Source organism: Equus przewalskii, chromosome 24 (assembly GCF_037783145.1).
Source record: "Equus przewalskii isolate Varuska chromosome 24, EquPr2, whole genome shotgun sequence".
NCBI lineage: Eukaryota > Metazoa > Chordata > Mammalia > Perissodactyla > Equidae > Equus > Equus przewalskii.
The window spans coordinates 14,679,748-14,693,967 of NC_091854.1; the positions used below are offsets into that span (position 1 = coordinate 14,679,748).

Below are 14,220 nucleotides of genomic sequence, written 5' to 3' on the forward strand. Positions count from 1 at the left end.
TAGAAAATTTAAAATTACGTATGTGGCTCACATTTCTGGCTTGAATTATATTTCTCTTGGACAGCACTGGTCTGCAGTGTCTGGTTCCTCCCTAAAATGTTTTCTGAGCTTGTCTCCTGCTCACTCCTGTTCTTGCTCACTCCAATCCAGCCACACTGGCTTCCTTGCAATTCTTTGGACAGAGAAGCATACCAAGTACCCTCTTCCCTCAGGACCTTTGCACTTGCTGTTTCCACCCCCCAAGAAGTTTCCCTCCAACTCTCTAGACAATTTCTTCCCTAACCTTCTCTAGACTTTATTTAAACTTCACCTTCTCAACAAAACTTTCTCTGACCACCCTCCTGAAAACTGAGTTTCTCATCCACCTCTACTCCTGTATTCATGGAAGCCCTTTCCTAAGTTATTTTTTTCCAAAGCATTTGTCACGGGTAACATACTATATATTTCCTGTATTTGTTTTGTTTTTGTCTAACTTTCTCTCTAGAATCCATGAGGGTAGGGAATTTTGTTTAAAGCTGTGCTCCCAACTTCTAGAACTATGCTTGGAACCTAGTGGGTGCTCATCAAATGCTTGTTGAGTGACATACTGAATGAATTTTAACCAACCATTTAATTATACAGGTGAAGAAGCTGACGATAAGTGGATTTTTCAGGGTCCCATGGCAGGTTAGGGGCGGAGTGGATGCAGCCTCAGTACAATCCAATGCTATTGGCTGGAAATGCAGGTGCCACCACCTAGATCCCAGCCCTTCGAGTATATTTGTGTTTCTTCACTGGACTCTGCCCAGATTTTTATGCCTCTTTTAAGCCCTGCACTTAAGGAAAGGAGGATCCACTCCAGAAATGTATTCTACTTAGTCATCACACCCAGGAGATGATCTCTGACAATCTTTTTTACTCCAAGGATAAGACTTTGAAACAATTTTTTTTCTACATCTGTCTGGATCTATGGAAACTAATGACATTTCACCAGGGGGAAAAATTGCTTGAAGGAAGCCATTACATTTTGATCATATAATAAAATGTTTAAGTTATAGCCTAAAGAATTTAAACTAGTTCATTTACTTGACTAACCAACACACATTCGTTGAGCACTAACATAAGCCAGGCATTGTTTTAGGTCCTCGGAACAAACAGATGAAGCTGACATCAACTTCAAGGAACTAACAGTCTAGTGCGTGTGTTTGGGGGGTGGGGGTACACAGTGTATTAGTTTCCCATTGCTGCTGTAACAACTGACCACAGACTTAGTGGCTTCAAACAACACACATTTGTTCTCTTACAGTTCAGGAGATCAAATCCAAAATGGATTTAGCCAAATAAAATCAAGGTACCAGGAAGCTGTGCCCCTTGTGGATGTTCTAGAGGAGTATCCGTTTTGTTGCCTTTTCAACTTTTAGTGGCTGCCTACATTCCTGCTTGCAGCGCCTTCCTCCATCTTCAGAGCACGCCATTCCAGTCTCTGTTTCCATCATCACATCACCTTCTCCCCTCACTCTGACTTCTCCTGGGTCTCTCTTATATGGATAATCCAGGATCATCCCAGATAATCCAGGATCATCTCCCCATCTCAAGATCCTTCACTGAATCACACTTGCAAAGTCCCTTTTGCCATATAAGGTAACATTTACAGGTTCTGGGGATTAGGACAGGGACATCTTTGGGGGACCGCTATTTAGTCTACTGCATAGGACAATGTGATAAGTGCCACAGTGGAGATGAGTATCAGATGCTATGTAAACACAAATGTCAGCTCAGACAAGGCTGGAGGAGGAGTGGGCCAGCTTTATAGAGTAAGTGACTTTGTAGCTGAGGCTTGCACAGTTGCAGGGGATGGAAGTATATACCATGTGTAAAGGAACATGCAAGGGAAAAGAGGTATAAATGAAGATGATTTTGCATTAGTTATCTATTGCTGCATAAACAAATTACTCCAAAATTTAGCAACTTACAACAATAAATGCTTGAGATCTCACACAGTTTCTGAGGGCCATAAATCTGGGAGATTAACTGGATGATCCTGCCTTATGGTGTTTCACGACCATAAAGTGTTGGCTGGGGCTGCAGTCATCTGAAGGGGTTGTAGAAGCAGTATTCAAGCTCCATCTCACGTGACAGTCAGCAGGAGGTTTCAGTTCCTCACCATGTGGGCCTCTCCTAGTGTTACTCACATGACATGGCAGCTGGCTTCCCTGAGGGTGAGTAACCCAAGAGAGACAGATAGTCCAAGATAGAAGCCTCAGTCATTTATAACCTAATCTTGGAAGTGACATACCACCACTTCTGCCATTCTATTGGTCACCTAGAACAACTCTGGTACAACATGGGAGAAGACCACACAGGGATGTGAACATCAGGAAGTGAAATCGTTGGGAACCATCTTGGAATCTGGCTCCCACGATATTCTTGGGACTGCAAGAGTTTCCCATTGCTGGAATGTAGGGTAATCATGAAAGATTGGCAGGGATGAGGTTGGCATGGGAAGGGAGGGCTCGAGCATGGCCTGTATACTTGGCCGAGGAGCTTGAAGATAATCCTTTTATTGATATGGACTTATTGCAGGGGATTAGTCAGAGAAGTGACATAACCAAATTGCTCTTCAGAATGATCAGTGTGTGTGCGGTAAGGGTGTAGGAGGGTGGAGCAGAGGGCAAAGAGTTTAGGGAGAAAAAGCAGCTAAGAGGCTATTACATTCGTGTGGGAGAGAGAGGACGAGGCTTGACATAAGGCAATAGTGGTCAAGGAGCGCTGAAGACGAGAGGTTCGGGGCGTATGCAGGAGGTGAAATGGTCAGGGAAGTGGAGGGGTGGGGAGGCCTCAGGGTAAGTCAGTCTGCTGGTTTGCAGGAAGAATAGGCAACACTGTATGACCAAAGAAAGAGAGACATGATTGACATGAGAACCAAAAAGAGTTAAGATGCCTAAATTTGAATATATTGAGTCTGAGCTGCCTATGGACATTCAGGTACAGAGACAACTAATGAGTAGTTAGAGTGGAATAAACTTGGTTTAGACCAACTACAGCAAGGCCTTTTAAGCATTTCTCAGAAGAGACTGTGAACTCTGGTCCGAGGACAGCTCTTTTTCCTCTGTGGGGTGAAAGGCATCTTCTAGATGCCATCTTATTATCATCATCCTTATAGCTGCCTTTTTTGAATGCCACACTCTGAGCGGTGTACCACAGTCTGTGCTATGCACCTTGCATTGGCTTATTTCATTATCTTCACGCTAACCCAGGGAGATAAGTAATGCTATTGTGTCCTTTATACAGATGAGGAGACTGAACTAGGTATTGCTATGATCCCATTTTACAGATGAGGAAACAACCTTGGTGTAAATAACATTGCTCAAGGTTAAATAACAAGTACATGGAGGACACAGGTCTCAAATCCAGCTCTTTGACTGCAGAGCATGTGCCCTTAATTGCACGGCCACTTCCAGTGTGCTTTATAGAATGAGAGACCCTTTCCCACAGGGCTAGGGTGACCTGGAGTGATGATTTACGACATGACGACATGACATGACGTGAGAAACAGCAAATACAGCAGGAGCAAGATCAGGAAGCGCATATGTGGTGTGAGAAAGGGTCAAAGGCCCATTAGCAACGTTTGCTAGCTTTTTCCTGGGACTCTCTGCCAGTTTGTTGCTATTTCTGAAAAAAAAGTGAGGAATTGTTTTCACTCACTTAAAAAAATTGTTCATTTTCTTGTCTCAGGAAAGTACAGTGTCCTACATTAGCCAGATGGCCTTTCAAGCCTAAGATTGGTGCAAAGGGAGATTTACCATAGCACGTATTTCATTAGAAAGGAGAAAGGGGGTGGGCGGAGGAAGGATGTCAGACAGATCTTGTCTTTTTCTTAAAGAGGCTTCCCGTAACAGCAGCTAATTGGTCTGGAAATAGCTACCAGCCATTTCCTTATGTACAACTCAAACTTAAAAAAAGGGTTCCCATGTCTAAGGTTATACTGTGGACTTTAAGAGGAGATAAAGGGAATGGCAGTCACGCCCAGCTTTAAAAGGCTCCCAGGCCATTCAGTGTCCTAGAGAAGATCCGACCTCTGGACCCCAGGCTTCCTGCAGATCAATGTGAGAGCCAGGATCCCACCCACAGCCAGAGAAACTTCACAGCTTCTCTGTGGTTGTTTGGAATTTCCCCGAGAAAGCAAACAAGGCTAAATATAGGCTTTCACCTTGAAATGCCATAAAGGTAATAAAATCAGGGCATGGTGGGTTATGATAGGTTGATTTGCAATGCTCCCATGCCACATTTTATGTGAGTTTCCAAGCAACAGAGCTTATTGAAACTAGAGACGTAGGGAAGTGAGTGATGAGCCCAGAGGGTTGGGCCATGGAGGTGCCAAGAGATTTGCTTGTCCCATCTCCCTAACCTGGCCCCCTGCCCACCATCCTGCCTCTCCACCCCACCCCACTCAGAACCTGGTGAAGTCCACAGCACATGGTGGCTGTTCAGTCATTTCTCATGTTTTTGCCTTCTTTGATACCTGGTCATAAGTCATAGCTGTCTGTCTTGATTTATCTAGAACCATCCAATGTTAGTAGGAAAATAGGTTCCATCCTAATTTCCTTTGAGATTTGTTAGTTAGGTAAATGAAGCAGCTCAGTATTTGGGGAAGTCGTAAGGCATTATCCAACTTTTGGGGCTCAACTCTCCCTGTTGCACATAGCCTGTAGGCCTTAACAGAATCTCTGGTTCCTGCCTTGGATTTCAAAACATTAGCGTTTAATTAAAACTACTTGAATTAAAATTCATCAACTGAGTTTTCTTTCTCAACTCATTTTAACACATAATGCTTTTTACTTCTTGTTGCTATTCAATGAAATATATATTAAATAAAAGAAAGAAAATTCTGAAACTTCTCCAGTCTGGGTTAACAATTAACGTGGTACGTAGGTGCCTATCAATATAATTGTTTGTATTAACATTATAAAAACGCACAACTTCATACAAATGGGCTAAGGAAAGCAAAATCTATGTAAAGACTGCCTAACAAGAAACGAATCCACAGCCCAGAAGGCCCCACAATGATAAAGTCAAATGCTGAATATATGAAGATTTATATGACACGTTATCACAATATTATGACAAATTGTATTACTAAGTCAGTCATGGGACATCAGTTCAGGGTCAGAAGGAAGTTGGGCCATGGACAAATCCAGCCTTCCCGCCTGCGCAGTCCACAGAAACCCTACAGGGGCTGGGTGGTGAGTGCCTACTGGAAGTTAAGATTAGGACCTGAGCAAATGTTGACGGAATAAGACCTTGGTAACAATTTTCTGTTTCTAAAACTTGTTCAAGTTTTCTATAATCATCTATATAATTCTACTATTATAAATTTTGCCCATTGAAGAAATCATTTTGTGATATTACTGAAACGGACATCGTCTGAGAGATTTTCGGAGAACTAAAATTCCAAAAATGTATTTCAGGGAGGAGTCTGATGTGTTTAGTGTTCTACCGCATGCTCAGGGACACATCTAGCCGTCTCTAGGGAGAGGAAGCACCCCATACTCACATGCGGCAGGAATACTCAGGCTGGGGCTCCGTGCTTCTGCGGTCCAAATGGAACCAGCCATAGAAGCCCCAACACCTCACTCTGACTCTGGTTTAACTCTTATCTCCTCCCCTCAATTTGTCATCTTGTTAGTTCTTCCAATTTAGTAACTCCATTCCAGCTGATGGGCTTCCTTCTTCCATATCCTCTGTCTGTTTTGTCCCCTATTCTTTCATCTGGTGCTTGTTTCAAACAACAAAAGTGGTAACTGGCCTCTCCCGCTCAGCCCAGGATCTCTCCTTCAATATATCCCTAGGGACACAGCTGCAGGGGGCTGCTGGCCCTGCTCCATGAGGCCCACCGCAGTGGATCAGGGAGACAGCCAGTTTCTGATTTTCTTTAAAGACTTTATTTTTTTAGAGTAGTTTCAGGCTCACAGCAAGATTTATAGGACAGTAGAGATTTCCCATATACCTTTCTGCCCCCATGTATGCATAGCCTCCCCCATTGTCAACATCGTCCACCAGAGAGTTGTGTTTGTTACAACTGATGACTGTACATTGACACATCAGAATCACTCAAAGTCCACAGTTTCCGTTAGGGTTCACTCTCGGTATTGTACATTCTGTGGGTTTGGACAAATGCATAATGACATGTATCGTACAGTGTTTTCACTCCCCTAAAAATCCTCTGTGATCCACCTATTCATCCTTCTCCCCTCACGAACCCCTGCCAAGTACCATATCCATAGTTTTGCCTTTTCCAGAATGTCACATAGTTGGAATCATATAATATGTAGCCTTTTCAGATTGGCTTCTTTCACTTAGTAATATGCGTTTAAGTTTCCTCCACGTCTTTTCATGGCTTGAGAGCTCATTTCTTTTTAGTGCTGAATAGTATTCTATCATCTGGATGTACCACAGTTTGTTGATCCATTCACCTACTGAAGGACAGCTTGGTTGCTTCCAAGTTTTGGCAATTATGAGAAAAGCTGCCATAACCATTTATGTGCAGGTTTTTTTGTGGATGTAAGTTTTCAATACCTTTGGGTAAATACCAAGGAGCACGATTGCTGGCTCATGTGGTAAGAGTATGTTTAGTTTTGTAAGAAATCGCCAAACTGTCTTCCAAAGTGACTGTACATTTTGCATTCCCACCAATGATGAATGAGAGTTCCTGTTGCTCCACATCCTCACCAGCATTCAGTGTTGTCAGTGTTGTGAATTTTTGCCATTCTAATAGGTGTGTAGTGGTATCTCATTGTTTTAATTTGCATTTCCCTGATGACATATGATGTGGAACGTCTTTTCATACGATTTTTTTTTTCAATAGATGGCTTTTACTACATCTTTAAAATATCACAAATAGGTCTTAGGAATCATCCAGCATCTTGTTCCTATAGCTGGACGGCTTAGAACTTATCAGCCTACTGAACTGTTCTTTTTTCATGCTGATAGATACCATCCAAAAATTTTCTGACATCCTTGTTTTTAACTGTTGTGGCTTGCTGAATCAAAGCAACTGAATTTGATATAAGTTCAATGTCATTTCCTTCAAGAATTAACTCATCTTTCTGGGCTTGAGATGCTCAACAAGCAACACCTGGCCTCATCCAAATCCTGTGGATGTATTTTTCACCAAAGAAATTTTGGATTTCAGCAAGATACCCATTCTCCTAAATAATGACATTCATGGCGAAGTGAGCAGACGCAGAACTCATCTTGGATCAGAAGCCCGGTGTAACACCCTGGATCTGTTCTGTACATGATACAGGGAGTGCTGGTACCAGTTCCTTTCAATTTTCCCACCATTTCTCAACGAAGTGGAGCCTCTTCTTTTTCTTTCCACAGAGACTGAGTTCTACATTGATGTGATTGAAGTCCTTCTGCCGGGTTCTTCTGCAGCACTTCACAATAACTGAGTGTCCCTTCTGGGTGATGTCAACATTTTCTGGAATGTCAACAGTTTGATTGCTGAGAATGGTCTTCATTGTCAGAGCAGATGCAGCAAAGAGCTTATATGCTTATTTGCCATCGGTATATCTTCTTTGGTGAGGTGTCTGTTAAGGTCTTTGGCCCATTTTTAATTGGGCTGTTCGTTTTCTTATTGTTGGATTTTAAAAGTTCTTTGTATATTTTGGATCACAGTCTTTTAACAGATGTGCTTTTTGCAAATATATGCTCCCAGTCTCTGGGTTCTCCTCTCAGTCTCTTGACATTGTCTTTCACAGAGCAGAAGTTTTTAATTTACTGAAGTCCAGCTTATTAATTACTTCTTTCCTGGACTGTGCCTTTGGTTTGTATCTAAAAGTCATTGCCATACCCAAGGTTGTCTAGATTTTCTCATATGTTATCTTTTGGGAGTTTTATAGTTTTCTGTTTTACACTTAGGTCTATGATCCATTTTAATTTTTGTGAAGGGGGTAAGGTTTGTGTCTAGATTAGTTTCCAGGTAGTGAAAATACCTTATAAAGACAAAATAATCCAAATTCCTCCCTCCCTTCCCTGTGTCTTTGCTGTCATTCATTTTACTTATATATAAGCATATATATGTACATATATATACACACATAAGATATATACATAAGTGTATATAATCAAATATATTCTTGCTATTATTATTTGGAACAAACTGTTACCTGTTAGATCAACTAAGAATAAGAAAAATAAAAGTTTTTATTTCTTCACTATTTTGTCTTCAGTGTTCTTCCTTTCTTTATGTAGAGTTTCTGACCTATACTATTTTCCTTCTCTCTAAAGAACTTCTCTCAACGTTTCTTGCAAGGCAGGTCTCTTGGCAACACATTCCCTCAATTTTTGTTTATCTCAGAAAAATCTTTATTTCTCCTTTAGTTTTGAAGGATGATTTTGTGGGGCACAGAGTTGTAGGATGGTGGGTTTATTTCTTTCAAGACTATAACATTTTGCTCCACTCTCTTCCTTCTTGCATGATTTCTGAGAAAAAGCAAAATATAATTCTTATCTTTGTTCTTCTGTAGGTGAGATCTTTTTTCCTACGACTTCTTTCAGGATTTTTCCTTCATCTTTGATTTTCTGTCAGTTGAAAATGATATGCCTGGGTGTAGGGTTTTATTTATTTATTTTTTTTGCATTTACCCTGCTTAGTGTTCTCTGAGTTTCTTGGCTCTGCGGTTCAGTGTCTGACATTAACTTGGGAAGTTCTCAGTCATTATTGTTTCAAATGTTTCTTCTGTCCCTTTCCCAATTTCTTCTCCTTCTGGTATTCCCATTACATGTATGTCACACCTTTTGTAGTTGTCCCACAGTCCTTGGGTGTTCTCTACTTTTTTTCAGTCTTTGTTTTTTGTTTTTCAGTTTTGGAAGTTTCTACTGAGATATCCTCAAGCTCAGAGATTCTTTCCTCAGCTGTATCCAGTCTACTAATAAGCCCTTCAAAGGCATCCTTCATTTCAGTTATAGTGCTTTTGATATCTAGTATTTCTTTTTGGTTCTTTCTTACGATTTCCATCTCTCTGCTTACATTGCCCATCTGTTCTTGCATAGTGTGTCCTCTACCCATTACAGCCCTTAGCATATTAATCATAGTTGTTTTAAATTCCTGGTCTGATAATTCCAACATTTCTGCCATGTCTGATTCTGAGGTTTGCTCTGTCTCTTCAAAAACAATTTTGTTTACGTTTTAGTATGCCTTGTAATTTTTTCTTGATAACAGGACATGGTGTACCAGGCAAAAGAAACTTCTGTAAACAGGCCTTTATAACGTGGTGGTGAGGTGTGGGGAGAGAGGGAGAGTTCTGTAGTCCTATAATTAGATCTCAGTTTCTTAGTGAGACTATGCCTCTGGACTTTGAAACTGACAAGTATTTCTCAGGGTTTTTTTCTCCCCACTTCGGTGGGACAGGATGGGCTGGAGTTGGGTATTTCCCTTCCCCCAGGCCAGTTAGGCTCTGATAATACCTCAGCAGGTTGTTATCTGGTTAACTAGTTTCCCTGAGAGCAGGCCTTGTTAAGAACAGAGTGCTCTGGTATATTTCAAATGGCTCCTTTTCCCCTCCCCCTCGGAAGCCCAAGGGGATTCTGCTCAGATATTTACTGTGAGAACTCCACCAAGTTCTTGGAGGTAAAACTCACATAAGTTTGGGGCCCTCCCTAAGACTTGGTCCCCCTGCAGTTTTTAACTTTCAGACTTGTCCACATTGAGTCTTCTTTAATTCATTAATCACAGTGCAGGTTTTCCTCCCCCTGCACTGGTTCCCACAGCAGTATCCACTGAAGACTGCTCAGGTAAGTTGTATTTGCCTTATTTGACTCCCTGTACTTGCCTGTCTGTCTCTCCAATTTTAGGGGCAGGAGTTTGCTCTCTGTCCCCTCCTCTCTTACGAATCCAAGAAAAGTTGTTTATTTTTTAATCCATTCAGTTTTTTAGTTGTGGTTAGGACCATGTGGCGATTTCCAAGCTCCTTAGATGTGGAAGTGGCAACTACACTCCTGAGTTTCTTGCCTGGCTGGAGGCATTTATGAATCTCCAGGTTTCCTGGGTCCCAGGTGAGACGTAGCATGTGTTGTAAGTGGTTCCACCTAACCAGCCAGGCCCAGGAACAGCCCTCACATGCGGGAGAGTGTTCCCTCCTCGGAAAATATGATGCGGTCCTGCCTGAGACAAGACCTATGTACATACAGTGTGGTCCAGACAATGAATGCTCGCCTGACCAGTCGCCAGTCCTATGAGCCTTGATAAAGAAACTCACGTTCCCAGAAAATTCCCAAGCTTTGTCATTTATATCCTCCTTTACTGCATAGGTCCTTTTAATCTTAATCCTTTTAAGATTTCACTGCTTGTAGGCTTCTTGGATGACATAGCAACCTATTGATTGGACACATGATCCCTGTTCAGATGCCTCCTCTGTTGTCATGAACGTGCTGACAGAGAATGTGGGCCCAATATCACTGCATATTCTTATTCTATTTTTTTCAAGAAAAAATGGAAAATTGATTATTTATTATTGTAGTAAAATATACATAACATAAAATGTACCTTTCTAACCATTTAAGTGTACAGTTTAGTGGCATTAAGTACATTCACCTTGTTGTGCAATCATCACCACCATCCATCTCCAGAACTTTTTCATCCTCCCAAACTGAAACTCCAGACCCATTGAACGCCAGCTCCTCCTTCCTCCCTCTGCCCAGCTCCTGGTAACTGTTACTGAGCCCTAAAGGACCGGTGAACCGCAAGTGGGTCCTGTTGCCCAGAGCTGCTCGCGCCAGTAGAAGGAGACCGGGTTCAGAGCAGCAGAGCGGAAACTTTATTCGTTGATCAATGAATGGAGGAGGCAGAGCTCATGCTCTAAAAACACCTTCTCCTCGAAGGGAAGGTGAGCAAGGTTCTTATGAGATGTAAAGAGGAGGGGTCTCCATGTCATCGCTTGGGGAGGGGGCATTTGGGGCATGTGCAGAGCTTCCCTTTGTGCACATGTGAAAGCTCCTTTTGCGCACAGCACCCCCTCACCATCTTGGGCCTTGCTGGTTTGGCCCAGTTATGCAGTTTGGCCATCTGGCAATGTTCCGCTTTGGCTCCTATAAGCAAGCACAGCTGAAAGCCTTAGACATGGAAAATGTTTTAGGGACTTCTCTGGGTGACATAACCACTATTCTACTTTCTGTCTCTATGAATTTACTACTCTAAGCACCTCATATAGGTGGATCATACCATATTTGGCCTTTTGTGACCGGCTTATTTCACTCAGCATAATGTCTTCCAGGTTCATCCATGTTGTAGCGTGTGTCAGAATTTCCTTCCTTTTTAAGGCTGAATAATATTCCACTATATGTATGTAGCACCCTCATCCCTTTATCTCTCATTGGACATTTGAGTTGCATCTACCTTTTGGCTGTTGTGAATAATGCTCTAGGAACATGGGTGTACACATATCTGTTTGAGTTCTTGCTTTCAGTTATTTTGGGTATATACCCAGAACTGGTGTTACTGGATCATATGGTAGTTCTATTTTAAATTTTTCTGAGGAATTATCATGCTGTTTACCTCAATGGCATTTTTATTATCGCATTTTACGTTCCCTCAGCAGTGTATAAGGGCTCCAATTTCTCCACATCCAAACCAACAGTTGTTCTTTTCTTTTCTTTGATAATAGCTATCCTAAGGAGTGAAGTGGTATCTCATTGTGGTTTTCATTTGCATTTCCCCTATGATTAGTGATTTTGTGCATATTTTCATGTGCTTTTCGGCCATTTGCATATCTTCTTTGGAAAAATATCTATTCATGTCTTTAGCCCATTTTATGTTTATTTTCCAGTTGGGTCAGAAGTATGATTTTGGGGCCGGCCCTGTGGTCAAATGCTTAAGTTCACGTGCTCAGCTTCAGCAGCCTGGGGTTTGCCAGTTTGGATCTTGGGTGTGGACCTACACACTGCTCATCAAGTCATGCTGTGGAGGCATCCCACACAGAAGAACTAGAATGACTTCCAACTTGGCTATACAACCATGTACTGGGACTTTAGGGAGGGAAAACAAAGAAATATGATTTTTTTAATGGTCTTAACCAAATGTTAAATATTGGTTACTAGATAGACATTGTTAAGAATGCTATGAAAAAAAAATGTGGAGGTGAAACAAATCCGGTCAGTGGGGTGGCTCCTGCCCAAGTGCTCCAGTTCACCGTCTCTGCCTGGATGGCACAGGTTGTTCTAAGGGTGTTGACCAGAAAACAAAGCATGATGGGAAGGAACAAATGAAGGGCATTCACTGTTGAACACATGTAGTGCTTTCCAAAGTCCCATTTTCTTCCCTTTTATTACCAAAGCCAAAATCCATCGGCCTTACCTGTATTCACTGTAGCAATGAAAGCAAAGTACACATTTGACTTTATCTAAGGGAGGGAGGGCCTCACCTGGTGAGGAGGCAGAGGAAACTTCCCATTGACGGAACGTGAGTCAGTAAAGACCTTTGTCCCATTGTACAAGTTTTCACCGAAGAATATTCCTTTGTAAGACTCTTTTGACTCACTCAGTTGACAGGAGGAGAAAATGGCAGTGACATTGATATGAAAGTATATTAACTAGTAACTCAAGGAGACAGCGACTGACCCCCGTGCTGATCTCTTCCAGCACTGCTAGGATAGGTGCTCAGGCGGGCTCAGTGGAAACGTCCTGGACTATCTTGCTTTGTGACCTTGTGCTCTGAGCTCTGTTTCTTCCCTTATAAAATGGGCTGAATACCTCCCTGGAGGGGCTTTTTGAAGGAGTAAAAATTTTTTTTTTTAAAGTGGAAGTGCTTTTTAATGTAATGTTATGCGGCACTCACTTTTGAACTCTCATTTCTCTGGGTCCTCCTAGTCCTGGGGACAAGCGTGGGAGTGGGTGATGCATGCAGTGGTGTTGATCTGGGCCTCCCTGAGTGCAATAACTGAAGCACCGAGCCCCCTGGACTTTGCCCTTTCAAGGGGATTTTTTCTGCTGTAATCATTACTCTTTGACCCTTCCCCTTGGCAGCCTGCGGTCCTCCTCCTGGCTTCCTTGGAGGCCACAGTCATGCTTCTCCAGCACATCCCTGGCAAAGGCACAGCTGCAGTGCACCAGGGTGGCCCTGTCCCGTGCACCCCACACCGCGGCAAGCTCAGGACTTGCTCCTGAGTCTCCTGTCCACACTCCCTCGGGGCTGAGAGATATCCCCCAACAAGAGAACATGGTTCTCTATGCTAAAGTCTCTGAAACTTAGACAAATTTAAACAGGCTCTTTAAAGGAGGAAAACGATCTCACAGACCCTGAGAATACAGCTGAGGAGCTCCAGGAATCTTTGGATTCCAGTTGGGGAGCAGTGTTCTAGGATACCCAGCGATGAGAAACAGGAGGGCGTATGACAGACAGAGCCATGGCCTTTACACACCCTAGACCCTCTCCTTGCTAGCTGTGTCACCTTGGGCAAGTTTATCAGCGTCTTGAGGTTCAATATCCTCTTCCATAAAATTAGGGTAATAATACCCATCTTATCAACATGATGAGAGGGCTAAATGAGATATCAAATAAGGTGACTGACATTTCGGGGGAGCTTAGCAAAACTAATTCTTCAACAGCTTGGAGGTGGAGAAAAGTGCCAAGGACAAGGCCATGAAGAATTTGTCTGGTGCCAGCCACAGGGGTGAAGGTGAGGTGAAGCCACACATTCTTCATCTCCAAGGAGCCAGGGTCCAGGAAGAGTCCAAGACCGGGCACCCTCATGCCACCCAGTGAGTTCCCTGTCCTTAGTGGGTGATTTCCTGAGATGTGGGAGGGTTGTGTCCCCTAAAGTCAGTGTCACACAGGCCCACCCTCTGTCCTTCTTCATCACGTCTCCCTAGAGGCTTGGGGGGCTGCCTGAGAGCTGACTTATTCCTGAATGAGTAGGAAGAATGGGCTCCTCATTGTGCCTTTCAACACAAACAGCCATAGCTACCATTATTCAGCGCCAGCCTGTGGAGAAAATTGTATAACTGTGCAGATTAGGGCCATGACAAATTCACGATTTTCAAAATCCATTAACCCTTAATGATCCTTTTGTCGTGGGTCAGCTCCTTCTCCTGTTTCCCTCAGCTGCTCTTCCAAACCTTAACCCTTCTCCACAAATCCCCTCACTTACCTCTGTCCTCGCCCCCTCTGCACGTGTGGTACCCTCCACTTTGAGGAAACCCAGTCTGCCAGGTATCGACTTTCCCATTCTCACTCTGCATCTT

General features: G+C 42.8%; 1 pseudogene; it reads right to left on the minus strand.

Annotated features, from left to right (window-relative positions):
- Nucleotides 1-6,938: 6,938 nt before the first annotated feature.
- On the minus strand, nt 6,939-7,502 carry LOC103557291 (large ribosomal subunit protein uL6 pseudogene; annotated as a pseudogene).
- Between the last annotated feature and the right edge of the window lie 6,718 nt (nt 7,503-14,220).